At 41.3% G+C, this 10818-nt stretch overlaps 1 non-coding gene across 1 annotated transcript; it reads right to left on the reverse strand.

Moving 5' to 3' along the window:
- Window positions 1-1289: 1289 nt before the first annotated feature.
- On the reverse strand, window positions 1290-1396 carry LOC129501152 (U6 spliceosomal RNA). The gene has a single exon (XR_008662692.1). It is a non-coding gene; the product is annotated as a U6 spliceosomal RNA (small nuclear RNA).
- Between the last annotated feature and the right edge of the window lie 9422 nt (window positions 1397-10818).

A 10818-nucleotide genomic window follows, 5' to 3' on the forward strand; every position in this document is an offset into this window, starting at 1 on the left:
TATTGAGTTTAGAAAGATCATAGAATATAAGGTCAATACACAAATATCAATCATACTTCTATAAATTAGGGAAAAAATTGGAAATGAAAATTTTAAATGTAGTACTGTTTACAATTGCTCCAAAAAATTAAAAGAAATCTAATAAAACATATGCAGGATCAGTATGGCAAAAAATTCAAAATGTTTATTAAAATATCAAAGCCCTGAATAAATGGAGAGTCAGACTATGTTCATAGATTGGAAGACTCAATATAGCTCAGGTTCCCAGAATTTTGGATTACGGTATGCCTTCACTTCATGATAACTATCCTCCATTTGAAAAGCAGCTTCTGGGATCCCTGGGTGGCACAGCGGTTTGGCGCCTGCCTTTGGCCCAGGGTGCGATCCTAGAGACCCGGATCGAATCCCACATCAGGCTCCCGGTGCATGGAGCCTGCTTCTCCCTCTGCCTGTGTCTCTGCCTCTCTCTCTCTCTCTCTCTCTCTCTCTCTCTCTGTGTGTGTGTGTGTGACTATCATAAATAAATAAAAATTAAAAAAAATTTTGAAAAGCAGCTTCTGATTTGCTACTGGATCCCAATAGAGACTAAACTCCCTAAACACAGGATAGCAAAATGACCCAAAATATCTATCATGAACATGATAATCTATTTCACTGAATCAAAATATTGGATGTGTGCAAGGCTATTCCTTTGTTAAATGGGATGGTAGGTGCAAGACCAGAAGGTATAAGCAAACTGTATAAGCAAGTGGTTCACATTCACATGGTACATATTCCTACTTCCCCAATACATAATCCTCCATGTATCCTCCCCATGGGAAGTCCACCATAAACATTTGACATTTCCACAGGAAAAAAAAAGAGCCCTCCTTGGGTTATAAATATATCATCTGCAAGGTGTGGTAGCATCATCTAGAAGAGAATGACTGTATTACAGCTCCATTCAGGTGTGACCATGAAAGACTGGTACAGAAAAATTCTCCCTATGGGCAGGATTTTTGAGAAGTATATTTGGTTGTCCACTTTGTATGGAAGGAGATGTGTATTGTTTTGCTTTTGTTTTAAATATGGAATACATAAAATCATTTTTAAAAAAGGGGGATGCCTGGGTGGCTCAGGAGGTAGAGCGTCTGCCTTTGGCTCAGGGCGTGATCCTGGGGTCCTGGGACTGAGTTCGCATAGGGTTCCCTGCAAGAAGTCTCCTTCTCTCTCTGCCTCTCTCTCTGTCTCTAATGAATAAATAAATAAAATATTTAAAATATAATAAATAAATAAATAAATAATAATAAATAAATAAGGAATACTTCATGAATTTGCATGTCATCCTTGTGCAGGGCAATGCTAATCTCCTTGTGTATTGTTCCAATTTTAGTATATGTGCTGCCAAAACAAGCACAAAAGGAGACATATTAAGAATCACACTGATTCATGACCAATGGCTCAGTGAGTTGATTGGTATTCCAGGGCTAGGAAAAAATATAACTGCAAAATTAGCAAGGAACTCCAGAGGAGACTATGTGGATGCATTTCTAAGAATGGCACAGAGTGAGGAGATGTAAATGCTCATTAGGGGATACGATATGAGAGGGTGGAAAGCAAATGAAATATGGATGTTTACACCTTTGGCTCCTTATACTGCACCAAAAGTTGGCCATGAATATGTTTCTCTTTGTAAGGCTCCCTTTGGTGCAGTCTTTTCTGCCAGGATGTAGTAATAGTTTCTGCCTCCACGGTAGTTCTTGTGGTGGTAATGGCTCCCTGCTGTCACTAGTAACAGATGACTCACCAACCCTGCACATATTTTTTTATTATATCTCCTTAAGTATCCCATCGTTTCTTAATTGACCTCAGCAATCCTGATCAAATACTATGCAGGAGTGCAGACTTGTATTGCTTATTATTCCAGCATCTGGAATGAGGTCTGTCACACCGTAGGTTTTCAATAAATGTTTGTCGAATGAATATGTGTTTCATCCACTTTCTGTCCAATAAAACATTTTTAATTTAAGCATCATTAATAATCCATTTTCAAAAATGCATGATATCTGCTGTTAAAATTAATCTGGGGAATAACCTTTCTGAAGACTTTGCATTTAACAAGTATTTAACATGTACACATTTTATTTTTTATTGAAGTTCGATTTGCCAACATATAGTATAACACCCAGTGCTCATCCCATCAAGTGCCCTCCTCAGTGCCAGTTAACATGTACACATTTTAATTGAGCAAATCTACCATTCAGGCATTTGTGCCAAAAAACAATCACATATATATGCAAAAGATACATGGATGATGATGCTTGTTATGTATTCTTTATAATAGTGAAAACTAGAAACAAGCTAAATATGAACCACAAAGAGATTGATTGAATAAGCATGATATGCCCTACAATGCAGAAAAGAATGATTTACTCCTACAAAGACTGACCAGATAACTTTAAGTGTAAAAACAAATTGTAAATAAGTAGGAATCATGCTTTTTTAAAAATCCATTGTTAGCTTTAGCATAAAGTCTAGAGTTAAGCATCAGTTAATATTGGTTTTATTTGGAAGATGAGATAGAAAAGAGGGAGCTAGCTTCCATTATCCCATCATCACTGCTGAATTTTCATCAAATTGAGCAAGTATTTGCATTTTCAAAAGAAGCATTTAAATAGGGGCACCTGGGTGGCTCAGCGGTAAAGCACCTGGCTTTGGCCCAGGGCGTGATCCTGGAGTCCCAGAATCCAGTCCCACATCAGGCTCCCTGCATGGAGCCTGCCTCTTTCTCTGCCTCTCTCTCTCTGTGTCTCTCATGAATAAATAAATAAAAATCTTTTTTTTTTTAATTTTTATTTATTTATGATAGTCACAGAGAGAAAGAGAGAGAGGCAGAGACACAGGCAGAGGGAGAAGCAGGCTCCATGCACCGGGAGCCTGACGTGGGATTCGATTCGGGGTCTCCAGGATCGCGCCCTGGGCCAAAGGCAGGCGCCAAACCGCTGCGCCACCCAGGGATCCCAATAAATAAAAATCTTAAAAAAAAAGGAAGAAACACTTAGATATATTTACCTTTAAAAATAAACAAGTGTAACTCAAGTGTTTAAAAAATAAGTCTTGTTTAGCGCAGAGCATAAGGGCAATAAAATATCAAGTTGCAAAGCTTATTAGAAAACAATTAAATGTAGTTGGGCTGATTATTTCTTACACTGTCATATTTAGCTTCTGCATTTACAAGTTCAAGGATTTTTTATCCAGAAAGCTATATTTATTTATTTATTTTTAAAGATTTTATTTATTTATTTGAGAGAGAGCTGGGAGGGGCAGAGGGAGAGGGATAAGCAGACTCCCTGCTGAACTGGGGGAGGGGGACCCATAAGGGGGCTCCATCCCAGAACCCTGAGATCATGACCTGAGCCAAAGGCACAGGCTTAATTCACTGAGCTACCCAGGTGCCCCCAGAAAGCTGTATTTCATTAAAAAGAAGGGTATTTGATTCTTTTTTTTTTTTAAAGAGCTGCATGTATTTATTTATTTATTTTTATTATTTATGATAGTCACACACAGAGAGAGAGAGAGAGAGAGGCAGAGACACAGGCAGAGGGAGAAGCAGGCTCCATGCACCGGGAGCCCGATGTGGGATTCGATCCCGGGTGTCCAGGATCGCGCCCTGGGCCAAAGGCAGGCGCTAAACCACTGCGCCACCCAGGGATCCCGGGTATTTGATTCTTAATAAACCAATTGCACTGTTTATGGAAAATAAAATTTTTTGACCTTCCGATAAAGAGCCAACACGACTTAGGGTCCATTTTTTGCAAAGATAAAAAAGTCTGATTAAGGGGATATGTGCATGACCCTCTGGAACTGTCCAACATAGACTACTCCTTTCCCAACCCGAGTAAACCCAGACTCCCTTCACGCTGGCCCGGGACACCGCGGCAGGGAGGACCATCTCCAGACCCCACCTATTGAGACGGGAGGATGTGCAGATCCGCGCCGACAAGGCCGCCGGGAAGGAGTAGGCGGGAGAACGTCCCAGGACTCGGAGCAGCAGGGCAAAAGGATGCGCCAAGCCTCGGGACTCCGGGGTACGCCGTGACTGCAATGGAGCCAAGTGGCGCTGCGGGCCAGAGGAGGGTTGAGGGCACCTGTGAGCACCTGCAGAGCTCCGCCAGCCGCCCGCTGCCCTCCGCAGGCCCAGGGGTCCGCACCAGCTTCACTGTATTGGGAGGGGCTGAGAAAGGAGTCCGCAGGGGTGGGTTCTAAGTGTCTAGCCTTGGAGGCTTAAGGCAAAAGTGATCGTGGGTCTGGCTGGCTCATGCTACCAGATGGATCGGCCTGTGAATTTTTTAGAGGAATGGGCTTGTGACCCAGAGGGCAGGAGCAGGAAGTCTTAGAGACACCCTGGGCTCTACTTCCAGAATCAGGCTCCCAGGTGCAGATGGGGCTGAGCCCATGTAAGGAGCAGGTGCTCAGCGCAGGCCAGAAAGTATGGGGACCTTGCGCCCCCCCCCCCCACACACACACCCTGCAGCACAACCCGAGAAAAGGCCCTGTTGGTGGCCGGAAGGGAAATTGTATTTATTTTGCAGACTGTGAGCTTGCCAGAAAGCAGCTGCGGTGGGTCTGTGTTGGAGCCAGAAAGACCAGGATAAATTCCAGCTGCCACCTGTAAGCAGGGCCTAGAAAAGGAACCTGGGTAAGAAGTTTCTCAACAGACAATGAGGATATTAATAATAATTGCTTTATGGTGTTGTTTTGAAACTTAGATAAGTCTAAGTTGTAAATCAAAAAGACTAGTTCAGGGTACTAAGCCCTGAATAAGTGACAACTTGTTAGATTTAGAAGACACTTTATTCCTTTCATTGGATGACTTGTGTAAACCTCACAACCATTCTATGATATCGGTATAACTATTTGCTCGGGTTGGTGCAGTGATGTGCCTAGGTCAAAAGCTAGCAGTGAAGGAATCTGGATTCAAGGGCAGGCCTGCTTTACTTCCTGCCTCAGGCATTGTGTAAATATCACATCCGCTTAAAACCAGCGCTGCAGCCTTCAGAGTACTTAGCAGAGTGACCTGTCCCCAAATTGCCAAGGATATAATGGGAAGTGAATGTAGATAGAATCTACCACTCGGCAAATGTCTTCCGGGATTTCTGGGGTCTCTTTATATCCCTAAGTCAAACAGACCCTCCTAGCCCCTGATGCACTGGCAGGCTATGTTTTCAGTCTGAGATTATAGTGAACTCCAAGAGGGTAAGCTTTGAGACTTTAAAATTAGTTCCTCAGGGTCCAGGTCCTTCATTTTAGAACAAAGTAGCTCTTGTGAAGCAGAAAGCAAAGGGATTCTAGATAGGAATGTCTTCCCTGGAAGAGAGCACCCCTTCACTTTAGACCTCTCTCCAGAGTTTCAGAGCAGAGACAAAGAGCCCACAAAGGTCAGTACAGCCAGAAGCAGTTCTTGATCCCCTTGTCAAGAATGAGCCAGACTTGGTGATGCTACCACATTCAGAAGCCACAACATTGTGTGACAGTGAGGACTTTGGGCCAGCCTTCAGAAGAGCAAGGTAAGCTGGGCTGGCCTGGGGGTAGGTTACTCAGGAAAGGCCACTTCATCGGAGAACTTTTGAGAGTGAGGTCTGAGGATAGCCTTAAGCAGGAAGAAGGAAGAAATTCTGCCTCCACTTTCCCTAAATAGCCCTGTGCTTTACAGATGCTGCTGTCACATGTGTCCATCACCACATGTGGTACTAGTGATGCTATCCTTACCTCATGGAATCTCATAATGATTGTTCATGAAGCATTTCCATGCTCATCTACTTCTGACTCATTTAAAACTTTAGAGAAATTGGGTCTTAAAGTGTCAGTGCAATGTCCAGGGCTACCTATTTGACAGATCTGGAACTCAAAGGCAGTGCCATTCATTTGGTCTCAGGTCCAAGTTTCAGTTAATTTATTTTTATTGAAGAGTCGTGATCTTTTATATAGCTATTCCACAGTTTATTTATCCATTCACCACTTGATACATATTTGGATTATTTCCAGCCATAAACACTTATATACAGATTTCTATGTGTGGACATACATCTTCATTCTCTTGAGTTAGTGCCAAGGAGTGAATGGGATTGCTGGGTCTCATAATAAGTATATTTTAACTTAATAAACTATCAAACTTTTTCAAAATGGCTGTACCAGTTTTCATTTATATTAGCAGCACGTGAGGGTTCTAGCTCCTCTGCCTCTTCACAAGCATTTAATGATAACAGGTTTTTTATTTGAGCCATTATATTAGTTTGTAATGGTATTTCATTTTAGTTTTGATTTTCCTCATGTCTAATAATGATTATGTTTTTCTATGTTTTGTATCCTTTTTTTAAAAAAAAAGATTTTATTTACTTATTTGAGAAAGAGAGTGAGGGAGGAGAAGAGGCAGAGGGACAAGCAAACTCCATGGTGAGCACAGAGTTGGACATGGGGTTCAATCCCATTACCCCAAAATCACGAACTGAGCCAGAATCAAGAGTCAGGTCATCAACTCACTTAGCCACTCAGGTATTCCTTTCATGTTCCTTTTTGGTGAAGTGCTTGTTTGATCTTTTTCCCATTTTACTTTTTAAGTTTTTTCTTTAACTACAGAGTTTAATTTTATTCTTCAATTGTGACATTGTTACTCACCTGGAAAAAAAGTAACTTCTTACTGATTTGAAGAGTTATATATATTTTATAAAAATTTTTCCTAAGATAAATGATTTATAGATATTTTCCTTCCGCTTATGTTTTTTCATATTCCTAACAGTATTTTTCAAAGAGCTGAAGTTTATATTTAAGAAGCTAGAAAAATCTGGGCAGCCCCGGTGGTGCCGCGGTTTAGCGCCGCCTGCAGCCCGGGGTGTGATCCTGGAGACCCTGAATGGAGTCCAACATTGGGCTCCCCTTGTGGAGCCTGCTTCTTCCTCTGCCTGTGTCTCTGCCTCTCTCTCTCTCTCTCTCTCTCTGAATAAATAAATTTTAAAAAATCTAAAAAAAAAAAAAAAGAAGCTAGAAAAATCTTAAACTACCTTAAACCGAAAAGAACCCAAAAAACAAAAATGCAGAACAAAAAATAAAGACTAAAGCCAGCAGAAGGAAGAGAATTATAAAGAATAGAGCAGATCAATGAAACCAGGACCTGGATCTTTGAAAAAAGTTAATAAAATTGATAAACCCCTCGCCAGAATTATCAAAAAGAAAAAAGAGGGGAGAAGTTAAGATGGCAGAGGAGTAAGGTTATCCAAGCTTCTCTGATCCCTAGAACACAGCTAGATAAATATCAAATCATTTTGAACAGATAAGAAATTGATCTGAGGACTGAGAAAGCAAAAATCCACAACTAGAGGTTGATAAAACAGACACATCATGGAAGGTAGGAGTGGCAGAGTTGATTTGGGGGAGAAAGGAAGTGTGGGTGCTGCAAAGGGGAAACTGATCACTGAGAGAAGAGCGAGAGAGAGAGAGAAAGAGAAAGAGAGAGAGAGAGAGAGAATCAGCATGTAGGGGATTGTACAAGGTAAACTATTCCCAAAAAATATTGACTGGGAAAAGGATAGGCGCTAAACTGCAAGTTTTTTTATAAGCAGTGGAGTGCAAAGTCTGAAGTTTGGAGGTCCATACTAGCTCTGGTGGGGAAGGAGGGTGGAGACCCAGGACCAGGCAGTGTGGTCTAAGGGTCCCCTTGGGTCACATGAGGAAAAACAGTTCCTCTTCTTGGAGTGCATTTGGGAGTGGCAGTGTGGCCTCTCTGGGAATAAAAAGACCCCTAGCATAGGAAAAAGACACCCCCTGAGGGCAGCAAGCCTTGATTACTGGCTTTTTAATGCCCTTTACCATAAACTTTGAACAACTGCTTGGGTGACCATTACATTCAATGACACACTGGCAAATGGCAAAAGTGTGGTGAGATCTTCCCCCAGAGAATCACTGTGAGTCCAGCCCCGTGGATCTCTAAAATTTGGAGTTTTGAAACCTAGCCACAAGCCTGAGATAAAACACAGGACTGCTGTGCTGCCTGGCAGGCAGACAGCTCAGAGTGAAGGCAGGGATCTAGTGGAAGCAGGTACACAAGAGAGGTGAGTGCTTGCTTTTCTGTAAGGGCATCCTAAAGAGTAGCAAGTGCAAATTCCCAACTCCAGGGAAAAAAGAACAGGCAATGTAATTTCCCTGCCCCATCCCCATTCCCCCCATCAGCACTGACCAATTTCAGTGAACAAAACAGGGCCACCTAGTGGAGGCCAGAGCCCCACCTTCCTGCACCCTGCAGGTGCATCTCCACTAGGGCAAGTCCACCTGAGAATCAGCACAGCAGGTCCCTCCCCAGAACATCAGCACAAACCACTCACATATACCAACTCCACTGATCACAGAGTGCTGCAAAGCTTAAGCTCTAAGGGGAAAATGAATCTAGTTTCCTTTTTGTTTTTTGGCTCTAGCTTCTTAGCTTCTTTTACCAAGCAAACCAAAACACACCTATGATCTACCTTCCTTTTTTTTTTTTTTTGACTTCATAATATAGCCATTACTCTTAGGAGCAGGAATACAACAGATTTTCCTAACAATCATACACAAAAAAACAGTGACCCAGACAAAATGACAAGATGGAGGAATTCACTGCAAAAGAAAGAACAGGAAGTCACAGGCAGGGGTTTAGTTAATACAGATACAAGCAAGATATCTGAACCAGAATTAATAATCATAAGGGTAGTGGATGGGCTTGAGAAAAGCATAGAAACACAGAGAATTCTTTACTGCAGAAATAAGAGAACTAAATCTAGTCAGGACTAAACTAAAAATCCTATAACCAAGATGCAAAACCAAATGCTTGCATTGCCAAAAGGATGAATGAAGCAGAACAAATCAGTGATATAGAAGATAAAATTATGAACAAAATTATGGACAAAATGAAGCTGAAAAAAAGAGGGAAAGAAAAGTACTGGATCACAAGTGTAGACCTAGGGGAGTCAGTGACTCCTTAAAGCATAACATTCATATCATAAGAGTCCAAGAAGTGGAAAAGAGGGGGAAAAGGGCAGAAGATTTATTTGAGCAAAGTATAGCTGAAAACTTTCCTAATCAGGGGAAGGAAACATCAAAATCCAAGAGCACAGAGAGCTGCCATTAAATTCATCAAAATCCAGACATCACCAAGACATGTCATAGTCAAATTCACGAAATGAACAGTCAAGGAAAGAATCTTGAAATCAGCAAGAGAAAGAGTCTTTAACCTACAAGGGAAGGCAGATCAGGGGACGCCTGGGTGGCTCAGCAGTTGAGTGTCTCCCTTTGGTTCAGGGCGTGATCCTGGGGTCCTGGAATCAAGTCCCTCACCAGGCTCCCCATAGGGAGTCCCTCTGCCTGTGTCTCTGCCTCTCTCTGTGTGTCTCTCATGAATAAATAAATAAAATATTTTTTTAAAAAAGGAAGGCAGATAAGGTTCAAAGAAGAAAATTTGGCAGGCCAAAAAAGGTGGTATGACATATTCAACATGCTGAATGGAAAAAAATATGCAGCCAAGAATACTTTATCCAGCAAGGCTTTCATTCAGAATAGAAGGAGAGATAAAGCGTTTCCCAGGCAAACAAAAATCAAAGGAGTTCGTGACTGCCAAACCACCCTACAAGAAATATTAAAGGGTACTCTGCATGGGGGGAAAAGACCAAAAACAACAAAGAGTAGAAAGGAACAAAGAACTCCACCAGAAACACCAGTTTTATGGGTAACACAATGGCACTAAATTCATATCTTTCAATAATCACTTTGAATGTAAATAGAATAAATGCTCTGATCAAAAGACATAGGGTATGAGAATGGACAAAAAAATGAGACCCATCTATATGCTGCCTATAAGAGACTCATTTTAGACCTAAAGACATCCCAGATTGAAAGTGAGGGGATAGGGATCCCTGGGTGGCGCAGCGGTTTCGCGCCTGCCTTTGGCCCAGGGCGCGATCCTGGACACCCGGGATCGAATCCCACATCGGGCTCCCAGTGCATGGAGCGTGCTTCTCCCTCTGCCTATGTCTCTGCCTCTCTCTCTCTCTCTCTCTCTCTGACTATCATAAATAAATAAAAAATAAATAAATAAAAAGAAAGTGAGGGGATAGAGAACCATCAATCATGCTAACGAACAACAAAAAAAAGCTGGAGTAGCCATATGTGTATCAGACAAACTAGATTTTAAATCAAGGACTAACAAGAGATGAAGAAAGGCAATATATCATAGAGAAGTGATCTATCCATCAAGAAGATCTAAAAATTGCAAACACTCATGCCCCCCAACTTGGGAGCATCCAAATATATAATTCAATTTATAACAAATACAAAGAAACTTATTGATAATAATACAATAACAGTAAGTACTGGGACTTTAACACCCCACTTCTAGCAATGGACATATTATCTATGCAGAAAATCATCAAAGAAACAATAACCTTGAATGATAAATTGGACTAGAAGGACATAAAAGATATATTCAGAGCATTTCATCCTAAAGCAGAATACACATTTTTCTCAAATGCACATGGAACATTTTCCAGAATATCACATACTGGGTCACAAATCAGCCATCAACAAGTAAAAAGAGACTGAGATCTTACCATGCATATTTTCAGACCACAATGCCATGAAACTTGAAGTCAATTGCAAGAAAAAATTTAGAAAAAACACAAATACATGAAAGTTAAAGAACATCCTACTAGAGAATGAATGGGTTAAACAAAAATTAAAGAATAAAATACATGGAAGCAAATAAGAATGAAAACATGACAGTCCAAACCCTTTGAGATGTAGCAAAGGTGGTCCTAGGAG

This window comes from Nyctereutes procyonoides, unplaced genomic scaffold (genome assembly GCF_905146905.1).
Source record: "Nyctereutes procyonoides isolate TBG_1078 unplaced genomic scaffold, NYPRO_anot_genome, whole genome shotgun sequence".
In the NCBI taxonomy this organism is placed as follows: Eukaryota; Metazoa; Chordata; class Mammalia; order Carnivora; family Canidae; genus Nyctereutes; species Nyctereutes procyonoides.